The sequence below is a fragment of the Elephas maximus genome, chromosome 20 (assembly GCF_024166365.1).
Source record: "Elephas maximus indicus isolate mEleMax1 chromosome 20, mEleMax1 primary haplotype, whole genome shotgun sequence".
Taxonomy (NCBI): Eukaryota; Metazoa; Chordata; class Mammalia; order Proboscidea; family Elephantidae; genus Elephas; species Elephas maximus.
In genome coordinates this window covers 7,685,742-7,712,007 of record NC_064838.1, presented here as the reverse complement: position 1 = coordinate 7,712,007, position 26,266 = coordinate 7,685,742, and the positions used below count along the sequence as shown (strand labels likewise).

The 26,266-nt window shown below is 41.9% G+C and overlaps 1 protein-coding gene and 1 non-coding gene across 2 annotated transcripts in view; one reads left to right on the top strand and one right to left on the bottom strand.

Annotated features, from left to right (window-relative positions):
- Window positions 1-26,266, top strand: part of DPP6 (dipeptidyl peptidase like 6) — a 1,223,128-nt gene that overhangs the window by 247,535 nt on the left and 949,327 nt on the right. The window lies entirely within an intron of this gene.
- On the bottom strand, window positions 22,745-22,850 carry LOC126064457 (U6 spliceosomal RNA). The gene has a single exon (XR_007514531.1). It is a non-coding gene; the product is annotated as a U6 spliceosomal RNA (small nuclear RNA).

Genomic DNA, 26,266 nt, shown 5'->3' with positions numbered 1-26,266 from the left:
GAGTTATAAAATGAACCCATTATATCCCTCACCCAGCTTTATAATTATCAATACTTGAGTACTGTTTGAATATTATTATTTTGAAGGAGTCCTTGGGTGGTACAAAAGGCTACTGCGCTTGGCTTCTAGCCCAAAGGTTGGAGGTCCGAGTCCACCCAGAGATGCCTCAGAAGAAAAGCCTGGTATCTGCGTCCAAAAAATCAGCCACTGAAAACTATACGGAGCACAGTTCTAATCTAACACATATGGGGTCACCATTAGAATCCACTTGATGGCGACTGGTTTTTATTACCTTGAAGCAAATCCTAGTTATTGTATTGTTACTGCGGGAATACTTTATTACATTGACATGGGTGCTGTTTGTGTCCCTATGTTATACAGAGTTTTCAAACACACTTATGTTCTAGGGAGTTTGCAATGAGAGGGTAAGAGGCTGCCTCTCTCCTATTAAAGAAAAGCAGATTATTGTGGGAAGGGGGAAAGGGGACTTCCTATTTTTTTCAACTCCTCTGTGTATTACAGCGAAAAATCTAACTAAAGTGAAATTAGTCTAAAAACCTGAATACCTTGAAAACATAAAAACCAAACAATATAAAGCCCTTGGTGCTAATAGTTTCCTTCCGTATGCCTGAGATGCATGCTAATACTAAATTGTCTGGAGGCAAAAATAGAGGTATGCACTTTTCAAGTATGGACAGCAGAGGGCAGAGTACACTGATCAGATTCTGTTTGCTGGGCCCTGCAATAGTGTAGCAGCAACATATGAAAAATGATTCCTTATGTCAGTAGAGACTGAAGTTACTAAGTATAGGAAAATTGGCAAGATGGAAGGGTTTAAATACCAGCTTGCAGTTCTCTTAACATCAAAAAAACCATGGCCTGTTGAGTCGATTCAAATCATAGTGACCCTATAGGACAGAGTAGAACTGTCCCATATGGTTTCCAAGGGTGTAAATCTTTAAGGAAGCAGACTGCCACATCTTTGTCCTGCAGAACAACTGGAGGGTCTGAACTGCCAATCTTTCAGTTAGCTGAGCTCTAAACCGCTTGCCACCGGGGCTCCTCTGCAGCTCTGTTAAATAAAAACCCACTCTCATCGAGTGGATTCCAACTCATAGTTCTGTTAGCTCCCATGCAATTCTGTCCACCTTTTAAGGACTTTGATGAGATGACTTCTTCTTTGGGGAATCAAATGCTTCTCAGTGGTGTTTTTTTATTTCATGGCAAACAACAACCCTTTCCTGAGGTCTGGCACTCCTGAGCTCTCTATCAGCATGCTGCTGGGATGGCGAACAGCTGGCCATTTTGAGAAACCACCTAGTTTCCTCTACAAACCTAAAGGAATATTTTAACAAATAATAGGCAGGATTTGATGCCTTTAAATCATGAAAAGCAAAACAAAAGACTCCCTGACTCTGCCTTTATAATGCATGGATCTGCCTCACTTCAGGGTTTCCGTTGCCAATATGGATCGTTATTTCCAATATCTTTCTTCCAGTAGAACGGAATATTGGAATTGGCCATCGATTCGATTCTGATTCATAGCGACCCTGTAGGACAGAGTAGAACTGCCCCACAGGGTTTCCAAGGCTGTAATCTTTATGGAAACAGTCCGCCATTTCTTTCTCCCACAGAGCGGCTGGTGGGTTCAAATCGCTGACTTTCTGGTTAGCCCAGTGATTAACCGCTGTGCTACCAGGGCTTCCTAGGCAGTTTCCTATCCTGATGTTATTGATCGTTGATAGGCTTGCAGTTATGTTTTTGTTTGTTTTGCATGTGTGCGTGTTGTTTTTTACATTGTACACCAAGGGTTTGTTTGGTTGTACTGACTCAGTCAGATGTAAATAAAAATAGCTGTACCCTCTATTTACTTAATTAGGAGACTTCAGAACACTGTGCCATGGGTTTGATGCCTCTGGTGGCCCAAATCAGTACTGCTTGGAGAAAAAGATCCGTTCAGAAGCCAGGAACCAGACCTTGACAGTGGCTGGTGCTTTGGTGAACAGGTGCTGCTCTCCCAGGGATCCTTGGATTGGAGTGGGGGCAGAGCCCTGGGAACTTACTCCCACACACCAGCCAGTTGGTGTGGAGTCAGTTCTAACTCATGATGACCCCACTTGTGTTGGAGTAGGACTGTGTTCCACAGAGTTTTCAATGGCTAATTTTTTCAATGCCAGGCCTTTCTTCTGAGGTGCCTCTGGATGGACTCGAATCTCCAACCTTTTGGTTAACAGCAGAGCACATTAACCATGTGCACTACCCAAGGACTCCTAGGGATTCTCACTAGCCCCGCCAGTAGCAATGAAGCCTAATGATTATGAAGAATGCAGAAAAGAGTCATTGCCCTCCCAGCCTGACCTTCTGACTTCTCCTACCTCCAGTTTGGCTTCCTTCTCGGCTCCATAATTAGCATAGATCTTGATGCAGCCACACTCAGCTTCTTACCCTTTGTTGTCCCTCAGTTGCCTAGTAGGAGGATAAAAAAAAAAAAAAAAAAGTTTTTTTTTTTTTTTTTAAATGGAGGATACTGAGTATAAAAGGGCCAAGGCTGGCAAACATATTCTTTCACTGCCTGTGGCCAGTCTGTTTTACAGCTTGGCCACTCCTCTTCAACACTCCGAGCCACACTCATTTACACCCCTTCTGTCTTCTCTCAGGCCTCTTTGTACGACAGTGACATCTTTGCTCTGTCTGAGATGCCCTTTATTTGGTGAACTCCTACTGGTCCACCTCCTTCTACCCTAAATCTATGCACTCTGGGGAGTATTTTCAGACCCCCTGTTCCCTAGCTATCTATTCCTACTTCTCTTGTGCTAAAGCACTCATCCCGGTGTATGGTCACCTATTTACATAAATGTCGGCTGTGCCTACCTACACAGGGAAATCTTAGGATGGGGGCTATTTCATATTCATCTTTGTCCAAAATATGTGCTCAGTGAATATTGTGAATAATAAATAAATGAATGAACTTCCACTAAAGAATTCCCGTATGTAAAGGCCAGTGTCGGGAACAAGTCCTTTAGTTTCTTGGCTTCAGCTTTCCCAACATCCATTAAAGTCCTTGGTATTAGATAAGGATCTAAAGAGATACTGATATGCATGGATGAAAGAATTTGTTGTTATTTTAAAAATTATATCAGTTCTACACATTTTATTATGTGAAGTTTTCCCAATAAGAATTCCAATTTTTTTCCCACACAGCTTAGCAAGCTGATTCTCAATAAAGGTAGCAAGTCTCAGAACAATAAGGATAACCTGGGTTAAAATATATGTATACCTGGACCCTATACTTTGATAAATGCATACAAAGGCCTGGAGGATAAATATACCCAACAGGTGCCAGGGTGTGAAGGATGAAGATTCTGTTTTGTATGGTGTGTACTGTGTGAGTTGTGAGTGTGTTTTATATATTAATTAATTAAGGTAAGAACAAATAATACTGAAGCGTAAAAGACCAAGACTAACTGTGACAGCTATAAAGAAGAAGAAGTGTTTCTGTCTAACTAGATTTCGAGGGTTATTACAAGGCCTTGGTAATTTGATTACTGTGCCCTGCAGTGGTGCAGGGAGAGGTTAAATAGACCAGTGGACAAAATTGAAACAATGGCAACTGACACTTCCACGGGTCTTATTGTGCCAGGCATGATTTTAAACACTCTTTAAACACATATTCATTTAATTCTCATAATCATCCATGAAGTAGAATTGTAATTCCCTTTAAATAATTTAGGAAAACCAGGAAAAGAAAGATTAAGTTACTTAAAAGACCAACTTATGCATGAGAAATTGATATAGAGAGAAGTGGTGTTACAAATTAGTGGGGAAAATTACTGTTTAATAAATATAAATTTTTTCTCCATATAGAAAAAAAAAAAAAACTATTGCCATCGCTTTGATTCTGACTCCTAGCGACGCTATAGGACAGAGTAGAACTGCCCCATACAGTTTCCAAGGAGTGCCTGGTGGGTTCGAACTGTCGACCTTTTGGTTAGCAGCAGTAGCTCTTAACCACTACGCCACCAGGGCTTTCCTGGTACTACATAACTGCCCCCCTCATCCAGATAGATTAAATAACAAAATGTTTAAACTTTAGGAAAAAATCTAGAACATCTTAATAACATTGGGATATGGAAGGATTTCTTAAACAAGATGCAAAATGTACAGGTGGTAAAGGGAAAAAAATGACTCTGTGTGACAGAAGAGAAAAAGACAAGCAGGAGACAAGCTGGGGAGCTGGACATGTAATTGATACAGAACTAGTTTTCAGAATAGAGAAAGTCTCTAGAAGTCAGTAAATAATAGACAAATAGCCTCATAGAAAAAAGACAAAGGCTCTCAGAGGAGGAAATCAGAATGTTCAAAAAACTTATGAAGGGCTAAGAAACTGATCAATTTCATTGGTAATCTGAAAAACGCAAACAGAGATAACGAGGCACATGTCAGATTTCAAAAATTCAAAGAATGTAAAATGTTTTGAGAAGATGGAGAAAGACAGATTTGCACACACTGCTGGGAGTAGGATAAGTTGGTGCAACCACTCTGGAAAGCAATGCTGAAGTATCTCATACAGTTGAAATTGTGTGTAAACCACACCTGGCAGTTCTCCTTCTAGATGTATTCCCTAGAGAATATCTGACAGGCATGAATGAAAATAAGTGTATGGAAAAATGTATTCATTATAACGGAAAACTGGAGACAATTTAATGTTTGTAAATAGAGGAAAGGATAAATACATAGTAATATATCCACAAAATACTATACAGCAATTAAATGAATCAACTAGATCATTTGATTTGCCATGAATAAATCTCAAAAGTACCTTTTGCATTTTTCAGTCGACATTATGTATGCAGTATGATATCATCTAGGTAAATTTTTAGGTCATACAAAATAAACTGTTTAGTGTTGCCTACATGTGAAGATTAAAAACACAGACAGGAAAGATCCCCACCGATTTCAGGCTGCATGGGACTTCTGGAGAGGGAGGAAGGGAGCCAGGATGGTGGGGTGTATTGGGCTTCAACTGTTTATAAAGTTTTGTTTCTTAAAATATGTTATTGTAAATACAGCCAAGTGTTAGCATGTTAAATCATGAATGGATGGTATTATTTTCTGCAACTTAAAAAATAGTTTTGCCATTTCATAATTTTTAAAAAGTGAAGAATAACTTTTAAAAGACATACAGTGATATTCAGGTCAGGTCATTCTTGCTTTTATCATATGTATATACTTCTGATTCTTCCCAGCTATGCCTCCCTCTCTTTATTGCTGGCCTTGTCATATGGGATGGATGGGAAGAGAAAAAACACAGAGTATGTGGGAAACAGTAAACATCAGAATAAACTTGTATGTAGGAGGTATGGTTATAGGCCCCTTCAGCTTACCACAGTCTTTTGAATTGGTTAAAGGTTTCAGACTTCTGGGGGTGGGGGTGGAACCATACCCCTTGCTGTTGAGTCAGTTCCGACTCATAGTGACCGTATAGGGCAGAGTAGAACTGTCTTGCAGCATTCCTAGGCTGTACATCTTTGCAGACGCAGACTGCTATATTTTTCTCCTGTGGAGCAGCTAGAGGGCTCGAACTGCCGACATTTTGGTTAGCAGGTGAGTGCTTTAATTAACCACTGCACCACCAGGTTTCCTTTCAATTTCTGTGAAAACAGGGTTACACAGTAACCATTGTACTGTATTTAATTAGTGTGTGGTCACCTTGGGCAACAGTGAGCAGGCCCTGCAGGGCGGAGGGCAGAGGCTGGGAGGGGGAGGCAGGAGCTGCTAGTTTCCATGGAAGAGAGGAAGTCCAGAAGCCTGGGGTGCCTGCACACAGAAGGCCCACAGTGAAGTGGGGCTGGAGCGGGGAGGCTCTTGGCCATCCAGGGCGGTTGTGAGGGGACCATAGTGCTGGAGATGCTGTCTGTGGTGCCGGCGATGCTGTCCGTGGTGCCGAGACACTGTCCGTGGTGCTGGAGACACTGCTTAGTGCCAGAGACACTGTCCGTGGTGCCGGAGACACTGTCTGTGGTGCTGGAGACACTGCTTGGTGCCGGAGACACTGTCCATGGTGCTGGAGACACTGCTTGGTGCCAGAGATACTGTCCATGGTGCTGGAGACGCTGCCTGTGCCTCTTTTTCAGGTTAGTTGAGAACAGCCTTGCACGTGTATCAAGGCACCTCACACAGTTCTAAGAAGTCCGCTAGAGCAGAGAAGGAAGGGTCAAGAAGCAGCAGCTGGAGACTTGCTGCTAGTTCCAGCTCAGCTTGTAACTGGAAAGTGTACCTGAGCAATCACTCTGTTTTCTTACAAGTAGAAAATAGAGACCAAGAGATGAACAGCCTGGAAGAGACAATGGTTCCCAGCCTCATCTGAGCACACACTCTCTTACCCTTACTATAGCAGATGGCGTTAGTGCCTCCTTTCCTAACCTAAATCGAAGTCATAGATGATAAAGCTTATGTGTATACATAATCTTTTTAAAAATTTCAATATATGTTATTTGTTGTCCTGTGCCATCGAGTTGATTCTGACTCATTTCAATATATAGGAGAGATAAAAGTAAATAATTTATAGTAAAGTAATATGTATTTCAACCTGTAAATGCTCAGGCCTTAAAAGCACTAAAAGCTATAAAGAAGAAGCCAGAAGCTTATTCCTCCGTATAAAGAATAAGACTGGATTTTAAAGAAATGAGGCAATCAGAAATCATTCTGTATAAGAAATAGCCTGTTGCTGTCAAGTCAACTCTGACTTGTGGTGTCTACGTGTGTGTCAAAATAGAGCTGTACTCTGTAGGGTTTTCAGTAGCTGATTTTTCTGAAGTAGATCACCAGGCCTTTCTTCCAAGCATCTCTGGGTGGACTCAACTCTCCAACCTTTTCATTAGCAGTAGATCATCTCTACCATTTGCACCACCCAGGGGCTCACTATAAGAAATAATGAGAAAGAAAAGAGCAGATAATTCAGATGAACCTTAGGATAAAAACAGGTGTTGGGATAAGTAAGGACAGACTTGATTTATTTTGTATGTGGAAAAGCAGAGGAGGACGTGATCTGTTGAAGTAAGGAATGCAGACCCAGACACATTCCAGACTGTCTGAGTGAGGAAGCCAGGACATGTGACATCCTTAGAAACGAGCCAGGTCTTATTGCTACATGTGGTGTCAAACCGATTTCCTCTTTTATGACATGGATAGGGGGTGGCGATTCAGTGTCCTGGGATCCCACCACCTGTCAAGGCATCCACTCAGTCCATGGTACTTAATACGCCCTTGGAGACCACATCCTCTGATACTTCATGGGCAGCACAGCCTGGACTGGAAAAAGGAATAGAAGTAGAGAGGATTTTGAGAAACTGTGTGATGAGACCTGAGGTGACAGATTCAGAGAAAGACTGAAAAGCAACAGACAGCCCCCCAAATAATTTCAATATGTAATTTTTGTGTAAATTGCTTATCATTATGCTATATATTTTAGACATATAGGTAACACTGTGGAATATAGTAAAACATTTTTAATAAAATCTACTGAAACCTGTACATTGTATATACTTCCACTAAAAACAAAGCTTGATTCTGAGCATGTTAATACGTAACCAGGTGTTTTAAACGTTCTCTGAATTCTTTTGTGGCTTGTGCAGTAATGGGCCTCTGCGCTGAAACCAACTCACTGTGTAGGTGGACTTGCCATAATACACTAATAGGGCAGAACATACATAATGAGGAAACTGGCTTCTGTCTCTACAACTAAGCTTGCCCTGAGTCCCTGGGTCCTTTATCTATCTTCTTGTGGAAACTTTCAGGGTTGTCATATACCGATGAGCTACTAGAAGCCATGGCTGGTACAAACGGTTAGCACACTTAGGGGCTAACCAAAACGTTGAGGATTTGAGGCTCTACCCAGAGATGCCTTGGAAGAAAGACCTGGTGATCTACTTCTGAAAAACCAGCCATTTAAAAACCCCATGGGGCACAGTTCTACTCTGACACACACGGGGTGGCTCAACAGCAAATGGTTCGTTTGGATGTGCTAACTGGTTTGTAGCTCTGTGGGTTCAGTCCAGCAGGATTTTGAAAACTGGGGGAAGCCATATAATCCCTCCATGCAGGGTGGTCCTAGGTGGGTACAAAACACCAGTGCACTCATGTGACAATTGAAACATTCCCCCCTGGCCCATTTCAAAAACACTTTTTAGGAAGTGGTAGTGCTGTAATTGAGAAGCCCCAATATATACCATAAATCTAATTCTCCTGTTATTCTTCTACAAACCCTGGCAACAAAGGTATCTCCTCCATTTTGGGCTGTTTCTGACAGTGACCACTTGCTGCCTGCCTTCACTCAACCCTTCGTGTTGTTTACCTGTGAGTGAGTTCCTGACTTCATTTTATACGTCATTTCTCTGTATTGCTAGCTTATATTTTAATTACTTTTTCCATCCAGAGTTTAAGTGTAGGGAGGGAAGGAGATGGGGTCACCTCCTTTTTTTGAGTCCTTCTAGAAACGTAGCAGTGTGGAGAATATGATAGCGGCTCAGAAAAATAGTTTGAAGACAGAGGAATTAAATAATAGATTTTCTCCTGTAATTTATATTGAAATTCTCTCCAACTTCACTGGAAGCACACGCACGGGCCCGCGCGCGCGCGTGCACACACACACACACTATTTTTAAGCATCATGAGACCTACATACTGCTTCTACCCTGAAGATAAAATGTGATTCCAAAATGTCAGAAACTTAAAAAAAAAAAAAATTCCCTAGATTATTAGCAATATGGGGGAGGAAAAGTCAAGCTGCTGAATTATTCCCCAAGTTCATTTAATGGCAAAGTTGTAGGTTGGTTAGGCTTGTTAAAATGGCAGCAAAGTGCTTAGTTAAGGAATTGTAAAAATTAGAAACCAGTGTAGGATATAAATTAAGACTATCTAGAGGCTAGGAAGATTTGGGAATTTTGTGTGTGTGTGTGTGTGTGTGTTAAAATATCTAGCCAACTCCTGGAAAATAATGAGTGGTTGCCATAGCAACCCTGCGTTCACATGACACACCAGAAAATCATGAAAAGTGTTAGAATCAAAGGAAGCCAACCTGATTTTACGCTTTAATTTGGGGGAAAGAAATTCACCCAAAATGATTTCTAAAACAAATCATATTTTATTTTTCTTCTAAAGTGATTGCAGAAAAAATTTTCCTTTCTTTTTTTAAAATTGAAAACACTGGGAGGGAGACGATTACAAAGAAATGGAAGTGGGCTCTTTTAATATAAAAGATTTCACCCTCTTTGCAAAAGTCTCCAGTTCCACCCCCACAAAATTGCTATTTAAGCTGTTTTGAGACTAGTTGCCTCAAGTTTGTCAGATAACACATTTTTATGGATCATCTGTTTAATAGTCATCAGATACTCTTTATAGAGACACAACACATGGCCTTTATTCTCAGTGGTCACTGTCCAGTTGGCTGGATAAAAATAGCCTTTATTTAAAAACAATCTCCCCCATATTGAAGTCCTTGGAGAGAAATTAAATGCTAAATTGTGCTGAAGTGAGCAAATGAACAGTAAGTTATTGAAGGGAGAAAGAAGTATGGCTTGAGTAACCCAAGAAGGCTCAAAATCTGGCCTTATGGAGCCTGGCTCTGTCACTACAAGGATTACAGAGAAGGGTAGGAGTGGAGTGGAGTCCTTGGTGGGACAAATAGTTAATGTCCTCAGCTGCTGACTGAAAAGTTGGAGGTTCCAGTCCACCCAGAGGCACCTTGGAAGGAAAGTCCTAGTTATCTTCTTCTGAACAATCAGCTGTGAAAACCTGTGGAGCACAGTTCTACTCTGACACACATGTGGTCGCCATGAGTCAGAGTCAACTCAAGGGCGACTGGACAGAAGAGTGTGTTGTCTAGGAGGGGGAATAATGTGTTACCCAGTGAAAGTAATAAGCATGGCTGAGGCGAGGTGGGATGAGGAGACTGGGTTGGCTGGGGTGTAGAGTGTGTGTTGGGGAAAAGTGGCAGAGAAACAGTAAGTAAGATGAGACTGGGAACCTGCTCAGCGGGTTTCAGGGTCAGGAGACTGATCCAGGAGAGATGCAATGAAGGAAGACATCTCTGACAGCCTGGGTCTAGAGTCTCCTGGTGCCCTAATCCAGCTCAGCCCTGCTCCCCAATGCTCTGATTGATCCTTCAATACTCCCACTCTCCCCTGTGCTACCAGTACCCCCTTTTTAGTCTTCATACTCCTACACAGTTAAGTCCAACATCCCGAATTGTGATTTGGACCCTGAGAGTTAACAACTGTGTTACAAATACAAGAACCAAAGAAAGCGCTGAGTGAGGAGACTCATCTGTTGGTGACACAGTCAGGATTCTGGGGAACTGGCGGTTAGATACAAATTAGGAAAATTCATGTAGAGTTCAGTAAAGGCACCAAATGAAAGTTGGCAGTAGGGTGTAGGGAAGTTTTATTGTAGTTTTCATTGGCATTTTGATGCTCCCAATACGTCCACGTTTATAGAGTTGAAACACAAATCCTGGAAAGGCTGGAAAATGTATCTGTTCACCAGTGAGCTCAAATGATGTAGCAGAGAGCATGGGCTTTAGTGCAAAACAGCTTGGGCTCAAATCCCAGTTATTCTCATGACCAGTGTCAAGAAGCTCAAATCATTTCAATAACACAATCATCTGTGGAATGGAAAGAACAATGCCTTCTTATGTTCTGATGAATAAAGGAACTTCTAGCCCACAGTAGGCATCCTAACTGTTAGTGGTCATTCTCTCTTACTTACCACTTCCTGCCTACCGTCACCTCTTACCTACACTCTCAGAGACCATGGTTAATAAGATTTTCTCCAATTAGTAAGATTTAGCATGCAAAAACTTGGGAAGGCAAATCACCAACTTCATATGGAAGGGAAAGAGGCCCTGGATAAGTAAAGCGTTACTGAAAAAGAAGAACAAAGTGGGAGGCCTTACTCCACCTGATTTTAGAAACTATTATACTGCCACAGTAGTCAGAACAGCCTGGTACTGGTACAACAACAGATACATAGACCAATGGAACAGAATTGAGAATCCATCCACATGTGAGCAGCTGATATTTGACAAAGGCCCCAAAGCAGTTAAATGGGGAAAAGATAGTCTTTTTAACAAATGGTGCTGGCATAAAAAAAAAAAAAAAAAAAAAAACTGGATATCCATCTCCAAAAAAATGAAACAAGATGCATACCTCACACCAAGCACAAAAATGAGCTCAAAATGGATCAAAGACCGAAATATAAAATCTAAAGTGATAAACATCATGGAAGAAAAAATAGGGATAATGTAAGGAGCCCTAATACATGGCATAAACAGTATAGAAAACATTACTAACAATATATAACAATGCAGAAGAAAAACTAGATAACTGGAAGCTCCTAAAAATCAAACACCTATGCTCATCCAAAGACTTCACCAAAAGAGTAAAAAGATTACCTACAGACTGGGAAAAAGTTTTTAGCTATGACATATCTGATCAGTGTCTGATCTCTAAAATCTACATGATACTGCAAAAACTCAACTGCAAAAAGACAAATAACCTAATTAAAAAATGGGCAAAAGGTATGAACAGGTACTTTACTAGAGAAAACATTCAGGCAGCTAACAGATACATGAGGAAATGCTCATGATCATTAGCCATTAGAGAAATGCAAATCAAAACTACAATGAGATTTCATCTCACTCCAGCAAGGCTGGCATTAATCCAAAAAACACAAAATAATAAATGTTGGAGAGGCTGTGGAGAGACTGGAACACTTACACACTGCTGGTGGGAATGTAAAATGGTACAGCCACTTTGAGAATTGATTAGGTGCTTCCTTAAAAAGCTAGAAATAGAACTACCATATGATTTGGCAATCCCACTCCTTGGAATATATCCTAGAGAAATAAGAGCCTTTACACGAGCAGATATATGCACACCCATGTTCATTGCAGCACTGTTTACAATAGCAAAAAGATGGAAGCAACCAAGGTGCCCATCAATGGATGAACGAAGAAATAAATTATGGTATATTCACACAATGGAATACTACACATTGATAAAGAACAGCGTTGAATCTGTTAAATATTTCATAACATGGAAGAATCTGGAAGGCATTATGCTGAGTGAAATCAGTCAGTTGCAAAAGGACAAATATTGCATAAGACCACTATTATAAGAACTCAAGAAATAGTTTAAACAGAGAAGAAAATCTCTGATGGTTACGAGAGGAGGAGGACAGGAGGGTAGGAAAGGGGTATTCACTAATTAGATAGTAGATAAGAACTACTTTAGGTGACGGGAAAGACAACACACAATACAGGTGAGGTCAGCACAACTGGACTAAACCAAAAGCAAAGAAGTTTCTTGAATAGACTGAATGCTTTGAAGGCCAGTGTAGCAGGGGCCAGGGTTTGGGGACCATAGTTTCAGGGGACATCTAAGTCAATTGGCATAATAAAATCTATTAAGAACACATTCTGCATCCCGCTTTGGAGAGTGGCGTTTGGGGTCTTAAACACTAGTAAGTGGCCATCTAAGATGCATCAATCGGTCTCCACCCACCTTGACGAAAGGAGAATGAAGAACACCAAGGACACAAGGTAATTGCGAGCCCAAGAGACAGAAAGGGCCACGTAAACCAGAGACTACATAAGCCTGAGACCAGAAGAGCTAGATGGTACCCAGCTACACCGGATGACTGCTCTGACAGGGAACACAACAGAGAACCCCTAAGGGAGCAGGAGAGCAGTGGGATGCAGACCCCAAATTCTCATAAAAAGACCAGACTTAATGGTCTGACTGAGACTAGGAGGACCCAACTCTTCAGACATGGATTGTAGGGATGGAGAGGGATGCTGGTGAGGAGTGAGCTTCTTGGATCAGGTGGACACTCGAGACTCTGTTGGCATCTCCTGCCTGGAGGGGAGATGAGAGGGTAGAGGGGGTTAGAAGCTGACAAAATAGAGAGGAAATGAGAGAGTAGAAGGAGAGAGTGGGCTGTCTCGTTAGGGGAAGAGCAATTGGGAGTATGTAGCAAGGTGTATATAAGTTTTTGTGTGAGAGACTGACTTGGTTTGTAAACTTTCACTTAAAGCACAACAAAAACTAAAAAAAAAAAAAATAAACTTGGGAAGGAATACATTTAAAAAGGCCAACTTCTATTAGCTTTGGATTTTGCTGCCATGTATTGTTGTTACCCCAATTAGGTCAGACAGTGGAGAGGTGGTAGTTTTGAGCTTTTTTTTTTTTTTTTTTTTTTTCAGCATGCTGGGCTGCTGCTCTGGTTTGCTCTTCACTCTTTGCTTGGAGGGACTGGATCTGTGGAAGCCCTCTTGGAAAAGGAAATCACCTCAGCCACTCAGGCAGGCAGGCTCTGAACAGAATACTCAAATTTTCTTTCTCCCTTCCGTTTATCTCTCTCCAGGTGCCAGAAATGGAGAAAGTGGCTGTGTGAGAGAGGATATAGACATAGAACTTTTGAATGAGAATAACTTCCATTCTCTCTCCATAATTCTTATTCTTTGGTCCCTAGGCACCCAAGCCTCCATCAGTGCCCCTTCCCCATCTGCACTTGTTTTTCCATACCCAAAGCCACAGCTCAAAATTTTGAGTGCTGCTTATCTGCAAGGTTTGTAAGATGTAGATGTATACACGGATATGGAAACATCTCAAGGGATTTAACCTCAGAAGGTTTAAATATGTGAAGAACGTCACTGATCTTGCAGGCCCAAAATCTTTTTCTATCAGAGCCCAGATGAGGGATGCTCAGTCTAGGTTCCAGGCAGCCCTCTGGTCCTTCCCTCAGACTGGCTACATCTGTGGGTCAGCTAGCCTCATCCATCAAGACTGGCACAGCTGTCTCTAGAATGTTCTTCAATCAAAGGTATTGAGAGGGAGTGGGGTAAGTGGGAGAAGTACATCCTTACCTGTTGCTAGGGTTGTTCAGACCTTGGAAGGTATAGTTGAGAATGAGTTGTGTTCTGTGGAGTCCCAAGAATAATATTGTAATTGGCGTGGTGCTCTAGCATTTATGTGTTCATCTGCATTTTGTATAATGCATCGTCTCGTTCTCTTCCATTTGAAATTCAGGAAGCTGAATCTTATTCAGCTAAAAAGGCACTGCAGCTGAGATTTTAACTAGGCCTTATACAAAGTCCAAGCTCGTTGAAGCCCTGGAAGATGCCAAAGGAGCAAGAGCTGGGTTCCTGACCTTTGATAAGAATGTAGAGGGAGGGTGGTCTCCATTTAGCAGGAAGAGAATGTAGAGACAACATGAACAAATAAAATATATGCCGTTTGTTTGATCTACAAGGTTATCAACAAGATGTATTTGTAAGTGCTCTCTTCCAAGGAGGCTGTGTCTGTCTCCCAAGCTCTATTTTTGTCATGTCACTCCTCCTCTCAAATTATTGCTCTAATCCTACAGTGAAAAGGGAGCCCTTGTCTAAATCTCCAGAGCATCCTCCCACTCTCCTCCCCAGCTTCATCACCAGATGGTCCACCTCCATCGACATCCACTGCAGCCATGTGTACCCTGGCCGTGCTTCCCAGATGTGATTTCAGGGCCCAGGATTTTCTTAAATCGGCACATGGGCATCGGGGAATCTATTCTAACACTGCCAACGTGTTTGTAAATTATCTGACTTATAAACTGATACCCGCTTTCACCATAATTTCATAAAAGAAAGGTCACCCTAACATCAAAAAGCAGGAACAACACATTAGCAGAATGAATACCATTTTTAATTGAAAAAAGAAGCATCTTTAATTAAAAATTCATTTTTTTTTTCACTTTACCAAAAAATGAGAAAAATGTCACGGGCAGACATCTGTGGACAGGCGTTTGGTAGTAACTAACTGAGTTTATCCTGGGTTGGTGATGTTTCTCTGTCTGGAATGTTCTTCTATATTTCATTTTATCAAAATTCCAACATTCCTTCACATCCCAAAGAATACCCTGTTTCCACTCTGAATCCTTTCCAGATATTCTGTGAGAATGTCACCTGAACTCAAAGCTCTCCTGTCTGTTCTCGTTTGGCCTTGCTACTTACTGTCTTGTGACCTCTCTTATATAATGAGTCATCTTTCATGTATGCATGCCTTGTCTTCGCAACTGGACAATACGCATCTCATACTGTCTTTTAATTTCCATTGTGTTTTTCAAATACCAAAAGAAAAAAAAAGTCATTTGCCACTGAGTTGATTCTGACTCATGGTAATCCCACGTGTTACAGGGTAGAACTGCTCCACAGAATTTTCTTGGCTATAAATTTTGTTTTAAAAATTGTGCTTTAAGTGTAAACTTACAAATCAAGTTAGTCTCTCATACAAAAATGTATATACATCTTGCTATATACTTCTTGTTTCTTTCCCCCAGTGAGATGGTATTAGTTATATTTTTTAAGGCAGCGGATCATCAGGCCATTCTTTGCAGCACCTCTGAGTGGGTCCAACCACTAACCTTTAGGTGAGTAGTCAAAACCCAAAACCCAAACCCAGCGCCGTCGAGTCGATTCCGACTCGTAGCAACCCTATAGGGCAGAGTAGAACTGCCCCATAGAGTTTCCAAGGAGCGCCTGGTGGATTCGAACTGCTGACCCTTTGGTTAGCAGCCGTAGCTCTTAACCACTACACCACCAGGGTTTCCGGTGAGTAGTCAAGCACAAACTATTTGCGCCACCTAGGCACAAATACATGGTTCTTACTTTATCTAATATATGGTACTTAATTTTTAATAAGCTTTGACAGTTTGCTGAATGGACAAAATATATTCTATGATATAGCTGTACTTCATATTAGCTGGAACCATGCTGTCATTGTTGCTTAACTATATGGTTATTTACATTAAGGTAGAGAGGAATTGAGAGAATGGCTGCCAAAGTATGTAATAGTTAAAATACAGAAATTAAAAAAAAAAAAAGTCATGGCTTTCAATCCTCACTTTGACATTATAATTAGATTTATTTCTAAGCCAAATTCAAACACAGACATTTGATTAAAGAGAAATTGCATTGTACTAGTTATTTGGTGATAGATACAGGAATTTTCTGTGATTTCTTGTCTCAAGGAAGTTGGAATCCAATTGGAATGAGACACTTCATGATGTGGTGAATGTAAGTATGAGCATTTCATCGCTCATCAGAAGTTCAGAGAGACCAGGGTGAGCAGGTTTGACAACCTGGAGAAGCTCTCCAGACACGGGAGGCTTTGAGCTGCCACTGATGAGGGAAGAAAGTGCAGATGAAGGACAGAGTGTACGAGCAGGTTGCAGAGGCCTTTTCCCTTGGCTTTAGTCTTGTGCTGGCACTCACACGTGATTAACTTAACACATAAGGAGAGGGACAGTGGGCTGGGAATGGTGACCCGTGTGACTCTGGGGAGTCAACATAATATTTGGGCAAACCCTTTAGTCACGTTCCCATTTTCATTTGCTTTATCTGCTGCTCTGCATGCTTCCTGGGATGTTACATTTCAGGACTCATTAGTGAGCCGTGACTGTTTGTCAGACACAGTGCTAGGGTACAAAAGTGGCTAAAAACTTTTGTACCCTAGAACAGTCACAGAGCCTACTTCTGCACAGCTCACTGCTGTCAGTGGAGGCTTGCTTGTTACGATGGTGTGGAACAGGTTTCAGTGAAGCTCCCAGACTGAGATGGACCAGGAAGAAAGGCTGGTTGTCTGCTTTAGAAAATCAGCCAGTGAAAACCCTATAGATTACAATTGTCCAATCCACAACTGATCATAGGGATGGTGCAGAACTGGGCAAAGTTTTGTCCCATTGTTCATGGGGTCCTCAGGAGTCGGGGGCCCACTCCACAGCAGCTAAGAACAACAAGGGGCTAGTGAAGAGAAGGTCATCTGTTAAATAATCACTCAAATAAATGTAACATTACAATTCTGACAGGTGTTATCCAGCAGAGTCATATGGTCCAAGGAGATGTATTAGTGAGACCTGATCCTCTCTGGGATGGAGTGGAGGGTTATGTCAGATCAGCTTCCAAGAGAGTGACCGACACCTACAGTGTAAGTAGGTGTGTACCAGATGGAGGGGCAGGGTTGGGATAGGGGGAAAAGAGCTGTCTATGTAAAGGAAAAGCATGTGCGAGACTCCGCGATGGTACGGAGGATGGAGGGTCCCGGGACTGAAAGAAGACCTGTGTGGCTGGAGCTTGAGGAAAAGGATAGGGGGAGTGAGAAGGATGAAGATGGGGCAGGGGGCAGGCACTGACCGTACAGGACTTTGTAGAGCTTGGTAAAGGTTTTAGCTTTTATTCCAAGAGTAACAGGAAGGTACTGAGAAGCTTAAGCAGGGGAGCGATAAAATCTGAACTGTGCATTTAAAAGATTGTTCAGACTACTGTCTACAGTATGAAGAGGGACTACTGTACACCTTGAAGGGAAGCAAGACAGAGCAAGAGAGACAGCTAGGAGTAAATGGGGAGAGACGTGAACAGAATAGAGAGGTACTTAGGGGGCACTGAGAGCTTGAAGGAGGAATTCTAGCTAAAAGTAGCATATCAGAGAGGCTTTTAAAAAGTGAATGCCTATTTTTCTCTAGTGTTCCTCTTCTTTCTCTCCCTGAGTCAGAGTGGGAGAGAACGACAACTCTTTAATTTGAAAGGCTCCTGGTCTTCTGCTGCCTTTTTGTGCTTTTATAACCAAATCTTGGTTCTCTGAGTATAAATTGTTGGTAATCGGTGAGTTACTAGGACTCAGTGGTCAAGTACAAATAATCTGGTATGCTTAAAGAAGCTCAAAGGTGTCTGTGAGCCAAAGATGCCTCTGTTGCGGATTACTGAGTACACATACACAGACACACACATACACACAGTATCCTTGGAGTCGTGTTTGTTCCTGACAACAGGGAACTTCTGCTAATGCTATGTCTCCATAGCACAGTGTGGGAAATTCAGCAGGCGTCCACTCAATGTGCAGAACCACCAGAAAGCCTGGTTCTTCTACCTCTGGTATTCTTTTTGGGTGTACCAGAGTGGAGGACAGAATCATAATCCTTTGTTGGAATCTGCCCTTTTGGCCTGACTTCTGACCTCATGTTTGGAGTGGTGGGAAGCCCCTCAATGCAAAGAGCTTTGACCAGCGCTGATGGCAGAAACGAGCATCTGCTCGGCTTTGAAGGGCCTCTCAACTGTCTGTCATGACTTTGTCCTCGGAAGGACTTGCTCCCTGCCTGACTGGTCCCCTGCTTCCTGCCCAGATGACTGGAGATATTGTCTTGGGCTGCCACAGCTGCATTCCCTTCCAATCCATCAGAGAGCAACACCAGCCATGATCGATGCCATCTTCCTTAACATGCTATGTGTCACCTCTTCTGAGGCAGTACTTATTTCCCAAGAATTGCAGCTTGGTTTGGTAAGCACCATCCTTCAAGGGTTATTGGTTTAAAACTAGTAGGACTTGTGGGAATGCCATTCACTGAGGTAAATTATCAAATGTCAGTGCGATCCAGGCAATTTCTCCCTACCTACCAGTTATTCCATTTTATAAGCCTTGTTTTGAAGCTCTGAGGATGTTGGCTGGGGAAGGCTAGTAAGACTGTGACTTTATAGCAGCAAATATGCAAACGTTTTACTGGTTTTAATTAATTCCAAGTGCAAGATGAGTCATCTGTGTGACATGGCCGCCAAGAAAGCTAATGTCATAAGAGTCTACCTCAATAGAAATACAGTGGCCTCCAATTTCATCTGGAGCCTACGTTCAGTTCCAGGAGTCACATTTTCAAAAGAAACATACTTCCCTGGACAACTCTAAAGCTGTGCTGTCCAATATGGTATTAACTAACCACATGTGGCCATTTAATGCTAAATTAATTAAAATGTGCCATAGTCACATGTACCTAGAGGCTGGAGTGTTAGGGCAGCACAAATGGAGACCATTTCCTCCATTGCAGAAAGATTTATTGGACAGTGTTGGTTTAGGCAATGTCCCACCAGGAGAGTGAAGAGCTCTGAAACCTTTTGGAGTGAAGGATGGTTGGAAAAACTGAAGCTGTTTACCCTGGAAAAATTTTCTCAAACAATTCAGGGACTGTGTGATGGAAACAGAAATTAAATATTCCAAAATGACTCAAGAGAGCTTAGCTTGGACTAACTGAGGGAATATAAAAAGAGTCAGTTTTAGTTCAGTACAAATACAGCTTTTCTCTCAGAACTGGTAAAAGTAGAATGTGATGTCTCCCAGAATTGTGATTGTTCTTTCATTCAAGATGTTCAAATAAAAACAAATGTCTAGTTATTGGGGTATTGTGGAGGGGATTCCTGCACCAGATAGAGGTGGTGAGGTGTCCTGACTTTTAGAACCAGTTTAAAACAAAAAAAAAACCCAAACCCAAACCCATTGCCATCGAGTTGATTCCGACTCATAGTGACCCTATAGTACTGGGCCCAAATCCCAGTTCTGCCAATTTCCAGTTATATGGCTTTAGTTACCTCACTAAACCTCTGAAGATACTATCAATGAAGTGGGGGCAATAATAAGAGCTGCCTCATAATATAGTTTTGGGTATTAAATGAGACAATGAATTCTAAAGTATCTTGGACTGCCCTGACCCATAGTAGCTGGTGCATACTAACTTCCTCCCTTCCTCACTATAGTCAGCAGGTCCCAGCTGAATAGCTGCCTCCATGACAGACAGTATTTACGTGAACAATTCATTCTCATGGCAGTTTACACATAGTCACTGAAATGCTACTCCACTCCAGAATCCAAATTGAAATGCAAGGGAAATGAGAGTGATGCTATTCTAGGGGTAAACCTTAATCCTCCCCAATTTATTTTTAAAATAAATTATTTCCAGAGCAAGACTTCAGTCATTATTAGCAGCGAATTACTTACAATACTGCGTAAATACCAAATGTCATCACCAGGCAATTGAGAACCGTGATACTAGGTATTTCCTAAGGTCTTGTCCAGCCTAGAGGTATTGCAGTTCTTCATTTAAGGTTTAAGGCCATGGTTTTACTCAGTGGGGATTTGGACTAAAGTCAGAGTGTTTAGTTGCAAGTCTAAAGTGTTTAGTTCCAAGTCGAAAGGCAGCATCCTTTCTCTGGCATCCACTTTTATGCCAATGAAGATGTGGCGAGGAGACCTTCAAAGTCCTTCTTCCTCAAACTTCCAGGCACGAGGCCAGAGGGCTCTGGGAAAGTGTCTGCTGTGTGGGTGGTTGTCACCAGAGCAGAACACGGGTGGCAAGCAGCACTATAGCCTCTATCTCACCTAACACACAGTCTTCAAGCTGCCAGCACCCTTGCTGTTTGTGGGAAGGAAGGGTTTTTGCCCAGGCTACGCTAACATTGCCCCAAGAGCTGTGAGTCCAAATAGCAAGCCAGCTAGGACTGCTCATTCGAGATGAGATGCACGTCCGTTGGTCTGTCATCGAGGGCCAAAGGATCCAGATAACTTTAGGATCCAGTTGCTGATTGGCTTGAAACATCTAAATCTTCATGGATTCAAATGAATATGAAATATGGAATGGGCACACTGAGAAGTGTGTTAGAAATCTGAAGCTTGTGCCCAGATCCCCATTGTTGCATGACATAGGGAGAACTGCCCTTGGAATAATGTTTGCTTTTTTAAATTACTGTAAATATCATGTAACAAAACATTTACCATTTTAACATCCTTCATATGTACAATTTAGTGACATTGATTATGTTTATCATGTTAGAAAGCAATTATGGTAACATTTGAAAAATATTTCTTTTTAAATATAACAAAAAAAAACCCAAAACAACCCAGTGCTGTCAAGTCAATTCCAACTCAAATATAGGTCCCAGTATATCAAAGAATAAATTTTCCAGTAACTTAAAAAAATACAAAAACCTGTCTTCATAGCGCCTGACAGAGGTTGGATCTGCTGCTTCTGATTTTTTTTTTTTTGGGGGTGGGGTGAGATGTGAAGAGTTAAGTGAGCTGCCCAGGCCACGGAAGCCCCAGGTGGGATGGGAAATAAAAGCTAAATCCAATACTTGGCTTTTACTCATCTTCTCTTTCAATTACAATCTGTTTCCGTCAGCTTTTTCCATATTAGCTTGTAGCCCTCAATAAGTGAACCAGTTTGAGTGGCTACTTTTACAGTTCAATTCTGTGCCATCAGATAGTATTTACTGGGAATCCCTTAGGCTCCAGAAGAACTGCGCCAGCCCTGGAGGGAATGTAAAAGAGAAAGCGTGTGTGGTCAGGGGCTCAGTGAAGGCAGGACTCTGATCATGCTCTGCTCAGGAGCATTGGAAATTCGTCATTGCTAACCAAATACAGCCTCAGTCTGTTCAAGGCCTTACACATTTCAGCGCCTGTCTAAGGCTGTCTTTCTGTTTTTTTTTTTTTTTTTCGTAGCTTATTCTGTAAGGTTTATCTGAACACACTCGCTGTTCTGGCAGAAAAAAAGTTTTACATCAGTCCTAGGGAGGGAGAGAACTTGTTTTCTGATTTGTAGGCTGCAAAGGGCCTGTCGTATAAATTGGGTCTTTTCATAAACATCTGTGAAAGCCTCCTCCTAGTGTTGAGACTGGAAGTCAGGGAAACACAGGACTGAGGACTCCATGGGACCTGCAGGGAGGGGAAGGGCGCAAGCAGAGATCAGACAACCACATTGGGAAACTTCTACCTTGCCCCATCACTTGCCTGCCTGCTCTTCTCCCCCATGTGGTCTCAGAAAATATGACAGTGCCACTGCTCCATTCTTCTTGGTCGGGTCAAGTACTATTTTGTTCTACAGTTTTCCTATTCTGTTCAGGACCATCTTGAGTCCCTAGTCAGAACATTCAGTAGTGGTAGCTGGGCACCGTCTGGTCCTGGTCTCAAGGTAGGTGAGACCATTGTTTGTGTAAACTCTTGGTGCTGTAAACTGGCTTCTTCTTTGAGCCTTTGTTTTCCTCTTTCTATTTTGCTCCAGATGAGTAGAGAACAATAGTTGTATCTTATTGGCCCATTTGTTTTTTACTCTTCCTCTCTGTCTCTCTCTGTATGCGTCTGTCTAATGTTTTTCTTAACAGTTTGAAATCACTTTTAGCAATCATGCCCCTTTACTGTAAATATTTTTATGTGTATTTACTAAGAAAAAAGATATTTTCTTATGAAACACAGTGCAGTTATTCAACATCAGAATCTTTAATACTGATACAACGTTATTATCTAACCCACATCAATATTCAAATATCAGTTGTTCCAATGGTATACTCTGTAAGCATTGCCACCCCTGCTCCAGAATCCAATCCAGGGTCAGCCATTGTCTTTAGTTGTTATGTCTCCTTAATCTACTTTCATCTGAAACATTTCCTCAGTCTTTCTTTGTCTTTCATGACCTTTATATTTTTAAGGAGTACAGACCGGTTATTGTGTAGAATGCTCGTGAATATGATTTGTCTGATATTTCCTCATGATGAGGTTTTTGGCAGCAATCCAGCAGAATTGGTGTTGTGTCCTCCTCAAGGCATTCTATCAGGGGGCATCGGATGTTGGTTTGTCCACTGGAGATGCTCCTTTTGATCTCTTGTTTAAGGTGATTTCTGTCAGGTTTTTCCACTGTAAAATGGCTATTTTTCCTTTGAAATTAGCAAAGAATTCGTGTGGACATTCTTTGAAATGATATTAATATCTTTTTCAGCATCTAATTTTCACCTGTTAGTTTTAGCATCCATAAATGATTCTTGCCTGAATCAATCATTATTATAATGGACGCCAAATGGCAGCTTTTCTGTTACTTCATTGCCTGTTCATTGGCATTCTGCAAAAACATGGTACGCTGCGTGAATTCGTATGTCACTGTGTGCAGGAACAGTGCTAATCTTCTCTGTATCTTTCCAGCTTTAGTATGTGTGCTGTTGAAGCAAGTACCACTCCACCTTTAAACGCTACACACACCACGGTGAGCCACTATGCTTCCCTATCACAATTAATTCCTTCAACCTCTGCCTGGTAATTTTCTTTTCCAAAGTTAGGAAATGTAAAAGTGAGGTGGGTGTGACATTTTGGCACATCCATGCAGTCTTTAAAACAAGCCAAAGGGCATGCCTGCCCTAGCTGGTCAAGCCTAATACTAGAGAGACACATATTAACACACCATCATGGTGGTCAACACAATGTTGACAGAGCTCCGCAGTGGGTGTTTCCCACCCTTCCCACCCAGGGCATCCCTCAGGAATACGTCCAGTTCTCTGTTGACCAGTCCTACATGCTGAAAAGTATCTGGCATCATCCATGGGCCAGATGGCCCAGGTATGTTGGGAAATGTAGAAGTGGGACTTAGGTTGGCTTTGGAGTCTACCAAGGGAGTGCCTTGTTTTGCACTGATGCATCTCCCTCCCTCCCTGTCCAGCTTCTACCCACCTCTTCTTAGTTTTATGACCACTAAATTCCTGCTGAAACCAAATGCTTAACAAGGAGGTTGGCCACGCTCTAGAGACCAGTGGAATTTGTTCTCTCGTGATGCCAACTTGGAGCCCTTGTCTCAGCTTCCCCAGGAGCTCGCTTTGACCACTACCTTGTACAGACAATCCTACAGCACATATGGGGCTCCTCTCTTGATTTCAGAGACAGGGTTTTTTTTTCCTGTCCATTTCAAACGTGTAGTATCTACAAACTGCACGTCCAGGTGCAGCAAAGAGGCTGATTTTTTTTCTGTTGTGATGTCAGGACATGATTTGAGGGAAGATATGTCCCATTACTAGTCCTTTAGATCCCATATTAGATAATCACATATTCTGTCTTTAGGCCTCTTGGAAATTGCAGATATATCTGAGAGGTGTGACTTGTGACACCCTCAACATGTTTATGTGGGTGAGTTCAGCAGGTACTTTTTCCTATTCCGATTCTGCTTAAGATGTTGGGAAACTTCCATCAAGAAGAGTAGAAGTGGAGTGAGAAATTGCTCTCCCAGTTTTGCCATGGACTGACCTTTCTCTTAATACAGAGGCAATATAATTTTTCTCACTTCTCTCTGTAACAGTCACATACTAGATCCTGTTTGGTCCCGAGCGATCATGAGGATGGCATAAGATGGGCAGGCATTTTACTCCATTGTGCAATTGGTCACCATGAGTCAGGGGCTGACTCAAGAGTAGCTAACAACAGTAGCTGCTATCATCATCATTATCATCATTTGTATTATTATTTATAGTTTATATTCCAGGGATTATTCTAAATTCTATGTATGGATTATGGTCATTAGATTCTCACAACAATCCTAGGAGTATTGCCATTTTACAGATGAGAGAAGCTGAGGCACAGACTAAGGTTTAATCTCCTTATTTTATAAATGAGGAAATAGTAGCCCAGGTTTTTTATGTAATTTGCTGAAATTAACACCACCAGGTAGTATACAGCTCTCCTGGTGTTTTTTTCCCATTTTATTGTGTTGCATAGTAAAGTGACCTTTGTGTTTTGGTGAAGGGCATCTCCTTTAATCCCTGCTGGCATAAAGAATGAGCTTTTCCTAAGCAATTTCTAAGTCTAGGAAGGGAGATTCTGGGGATGAGAATGTTGAATAATCATTTCAAATGATGAAAAGTACCAAATCATAAAAACATACATTCATAAAATATACAAGGGCTTCTCCTTGAGAAATGGGCCATTTACATTGTAATGCAAGAGCATTCCTGGGACCGTTAGTGTGCAAACTTTGCCCGATGCTTCAGAATACAAACCCATAAACATTGATTTAAGAGGGGGGAAGTTTCCATCAATATACAACTCAGCCAGATTGTTCAAGGGAAGTTCAGCACTGTTGTCACGCAGGCCAGAGACTTACGATGTAAACCATGCCTGATCTCGTAGACTTTTCTGCTCATATGTGATTCTCCTGAGTCGATGTAATGTTTCAGTGTCAGTGGGACACAATTCAGTTCTTAGAAAAGCTGTGTGTTTCTGCTCATGTGATCTGGAAATAAGATTTGGGCTCAATATTCTGAATTATTTTTATAATGGGGGAAGGATAAGGGGGTTCAAAAACCACCAATTCTCAATTTCTGGGGAGGGAGAAGCAGAGTGGAGAGCAGACCAGCTGTTGTGGGACTGGCCCAGTGTGGCTGAGTCCCAGTGCAGTGTTCTAGACATAGCTGTGTCCCCATGAGGCTGGCCACGGGGGTATGACTGATCTCTGGTCATCACAGCAGCTGCACCATCAGGCAGTTTCAGTGTCGTGTGAACACATACAAAAAACTAAACCAAACTCATTGCTGTTGAGTCAATTCCTACTCATAGTGACCCTATAGGAAAAAGTACAACTACCCCATGGGGTTTCCAAGGAGTGGCTGGTGGATTCAAACTGCCATAGTTCAGGCAATAAAGCCAGTGTAAGAAGAGTGAAGAAAACCAAAGACTCAAGGAAACAATTAGTCCAAAGGACTAATGGACCACATGAACTACAGCCTGAGACCAGGAAAACTAGATGGTGCCTGGCCACTCCTACCAGCTGCTCTGACCAGGACCACAATAGAAAGTCCCAGACAGAGTAGAAAAACAATGTAGAACAAAATTTAAATACATGGAAAAAAAAAAAAGACCAGACTTACTGGTCCAATAGATACTGGAGGAACCCCCGAGACTATGGCCCTTAAACCCCCTTCAAACTTGAAATTGAACCTACTCGCGGAGATCACCTCTCAGCCAAACAATAAGCTGGCCTATAAAGTGAGCAATAACACCAGTGAGGAACGTGTTCCTCAGAACATTCAACTCTACAAGAACAAAAGGGTAGCATTTCCTCAAAACCAACGTGCAGAAGGCAGGAAAGCCAGGTGAATGGAGACAGGGAACCCAGGTGGAAGTAGGTAGAGTGCCGACACATTGAGGGGATTGCAACCAATGTTATGAAAAAATCTGTGTGTAGACTGTTGAATGGGAAACTAATTAGCTCCATATACTTTTACCTAAACCACAATAAAATGTTCAAAAAAAAGCTGGTGTGGCCTGGTTGTAAACAGCCTATAGAGTTGAGTGTGACTTGGTGGCAGGACCCATGAATGGGGCATCCCTCACAGCAGAGAGGCTCCTGTGGACTTCCTTATTTCAGTAAGATTCCTTTCTCCCTGAAAGAGAGCTCACTTTCCCTTGACTACTGTCCTTTGCCTCTGTTGACTAGTTCAAATTTCACCAGGACTTCAAGGCCCACCCCTAATCCACATGAATTCTTTAAGCCCTTTCATCACCCTGGTACCAACATACTAAACCAGTTGCTATCAAGACAACTCCAACTCATTGCGACCCCATGTGTGTCAGAGTAGAACTGTGCTCCATAGAATTTAAAATGGCTG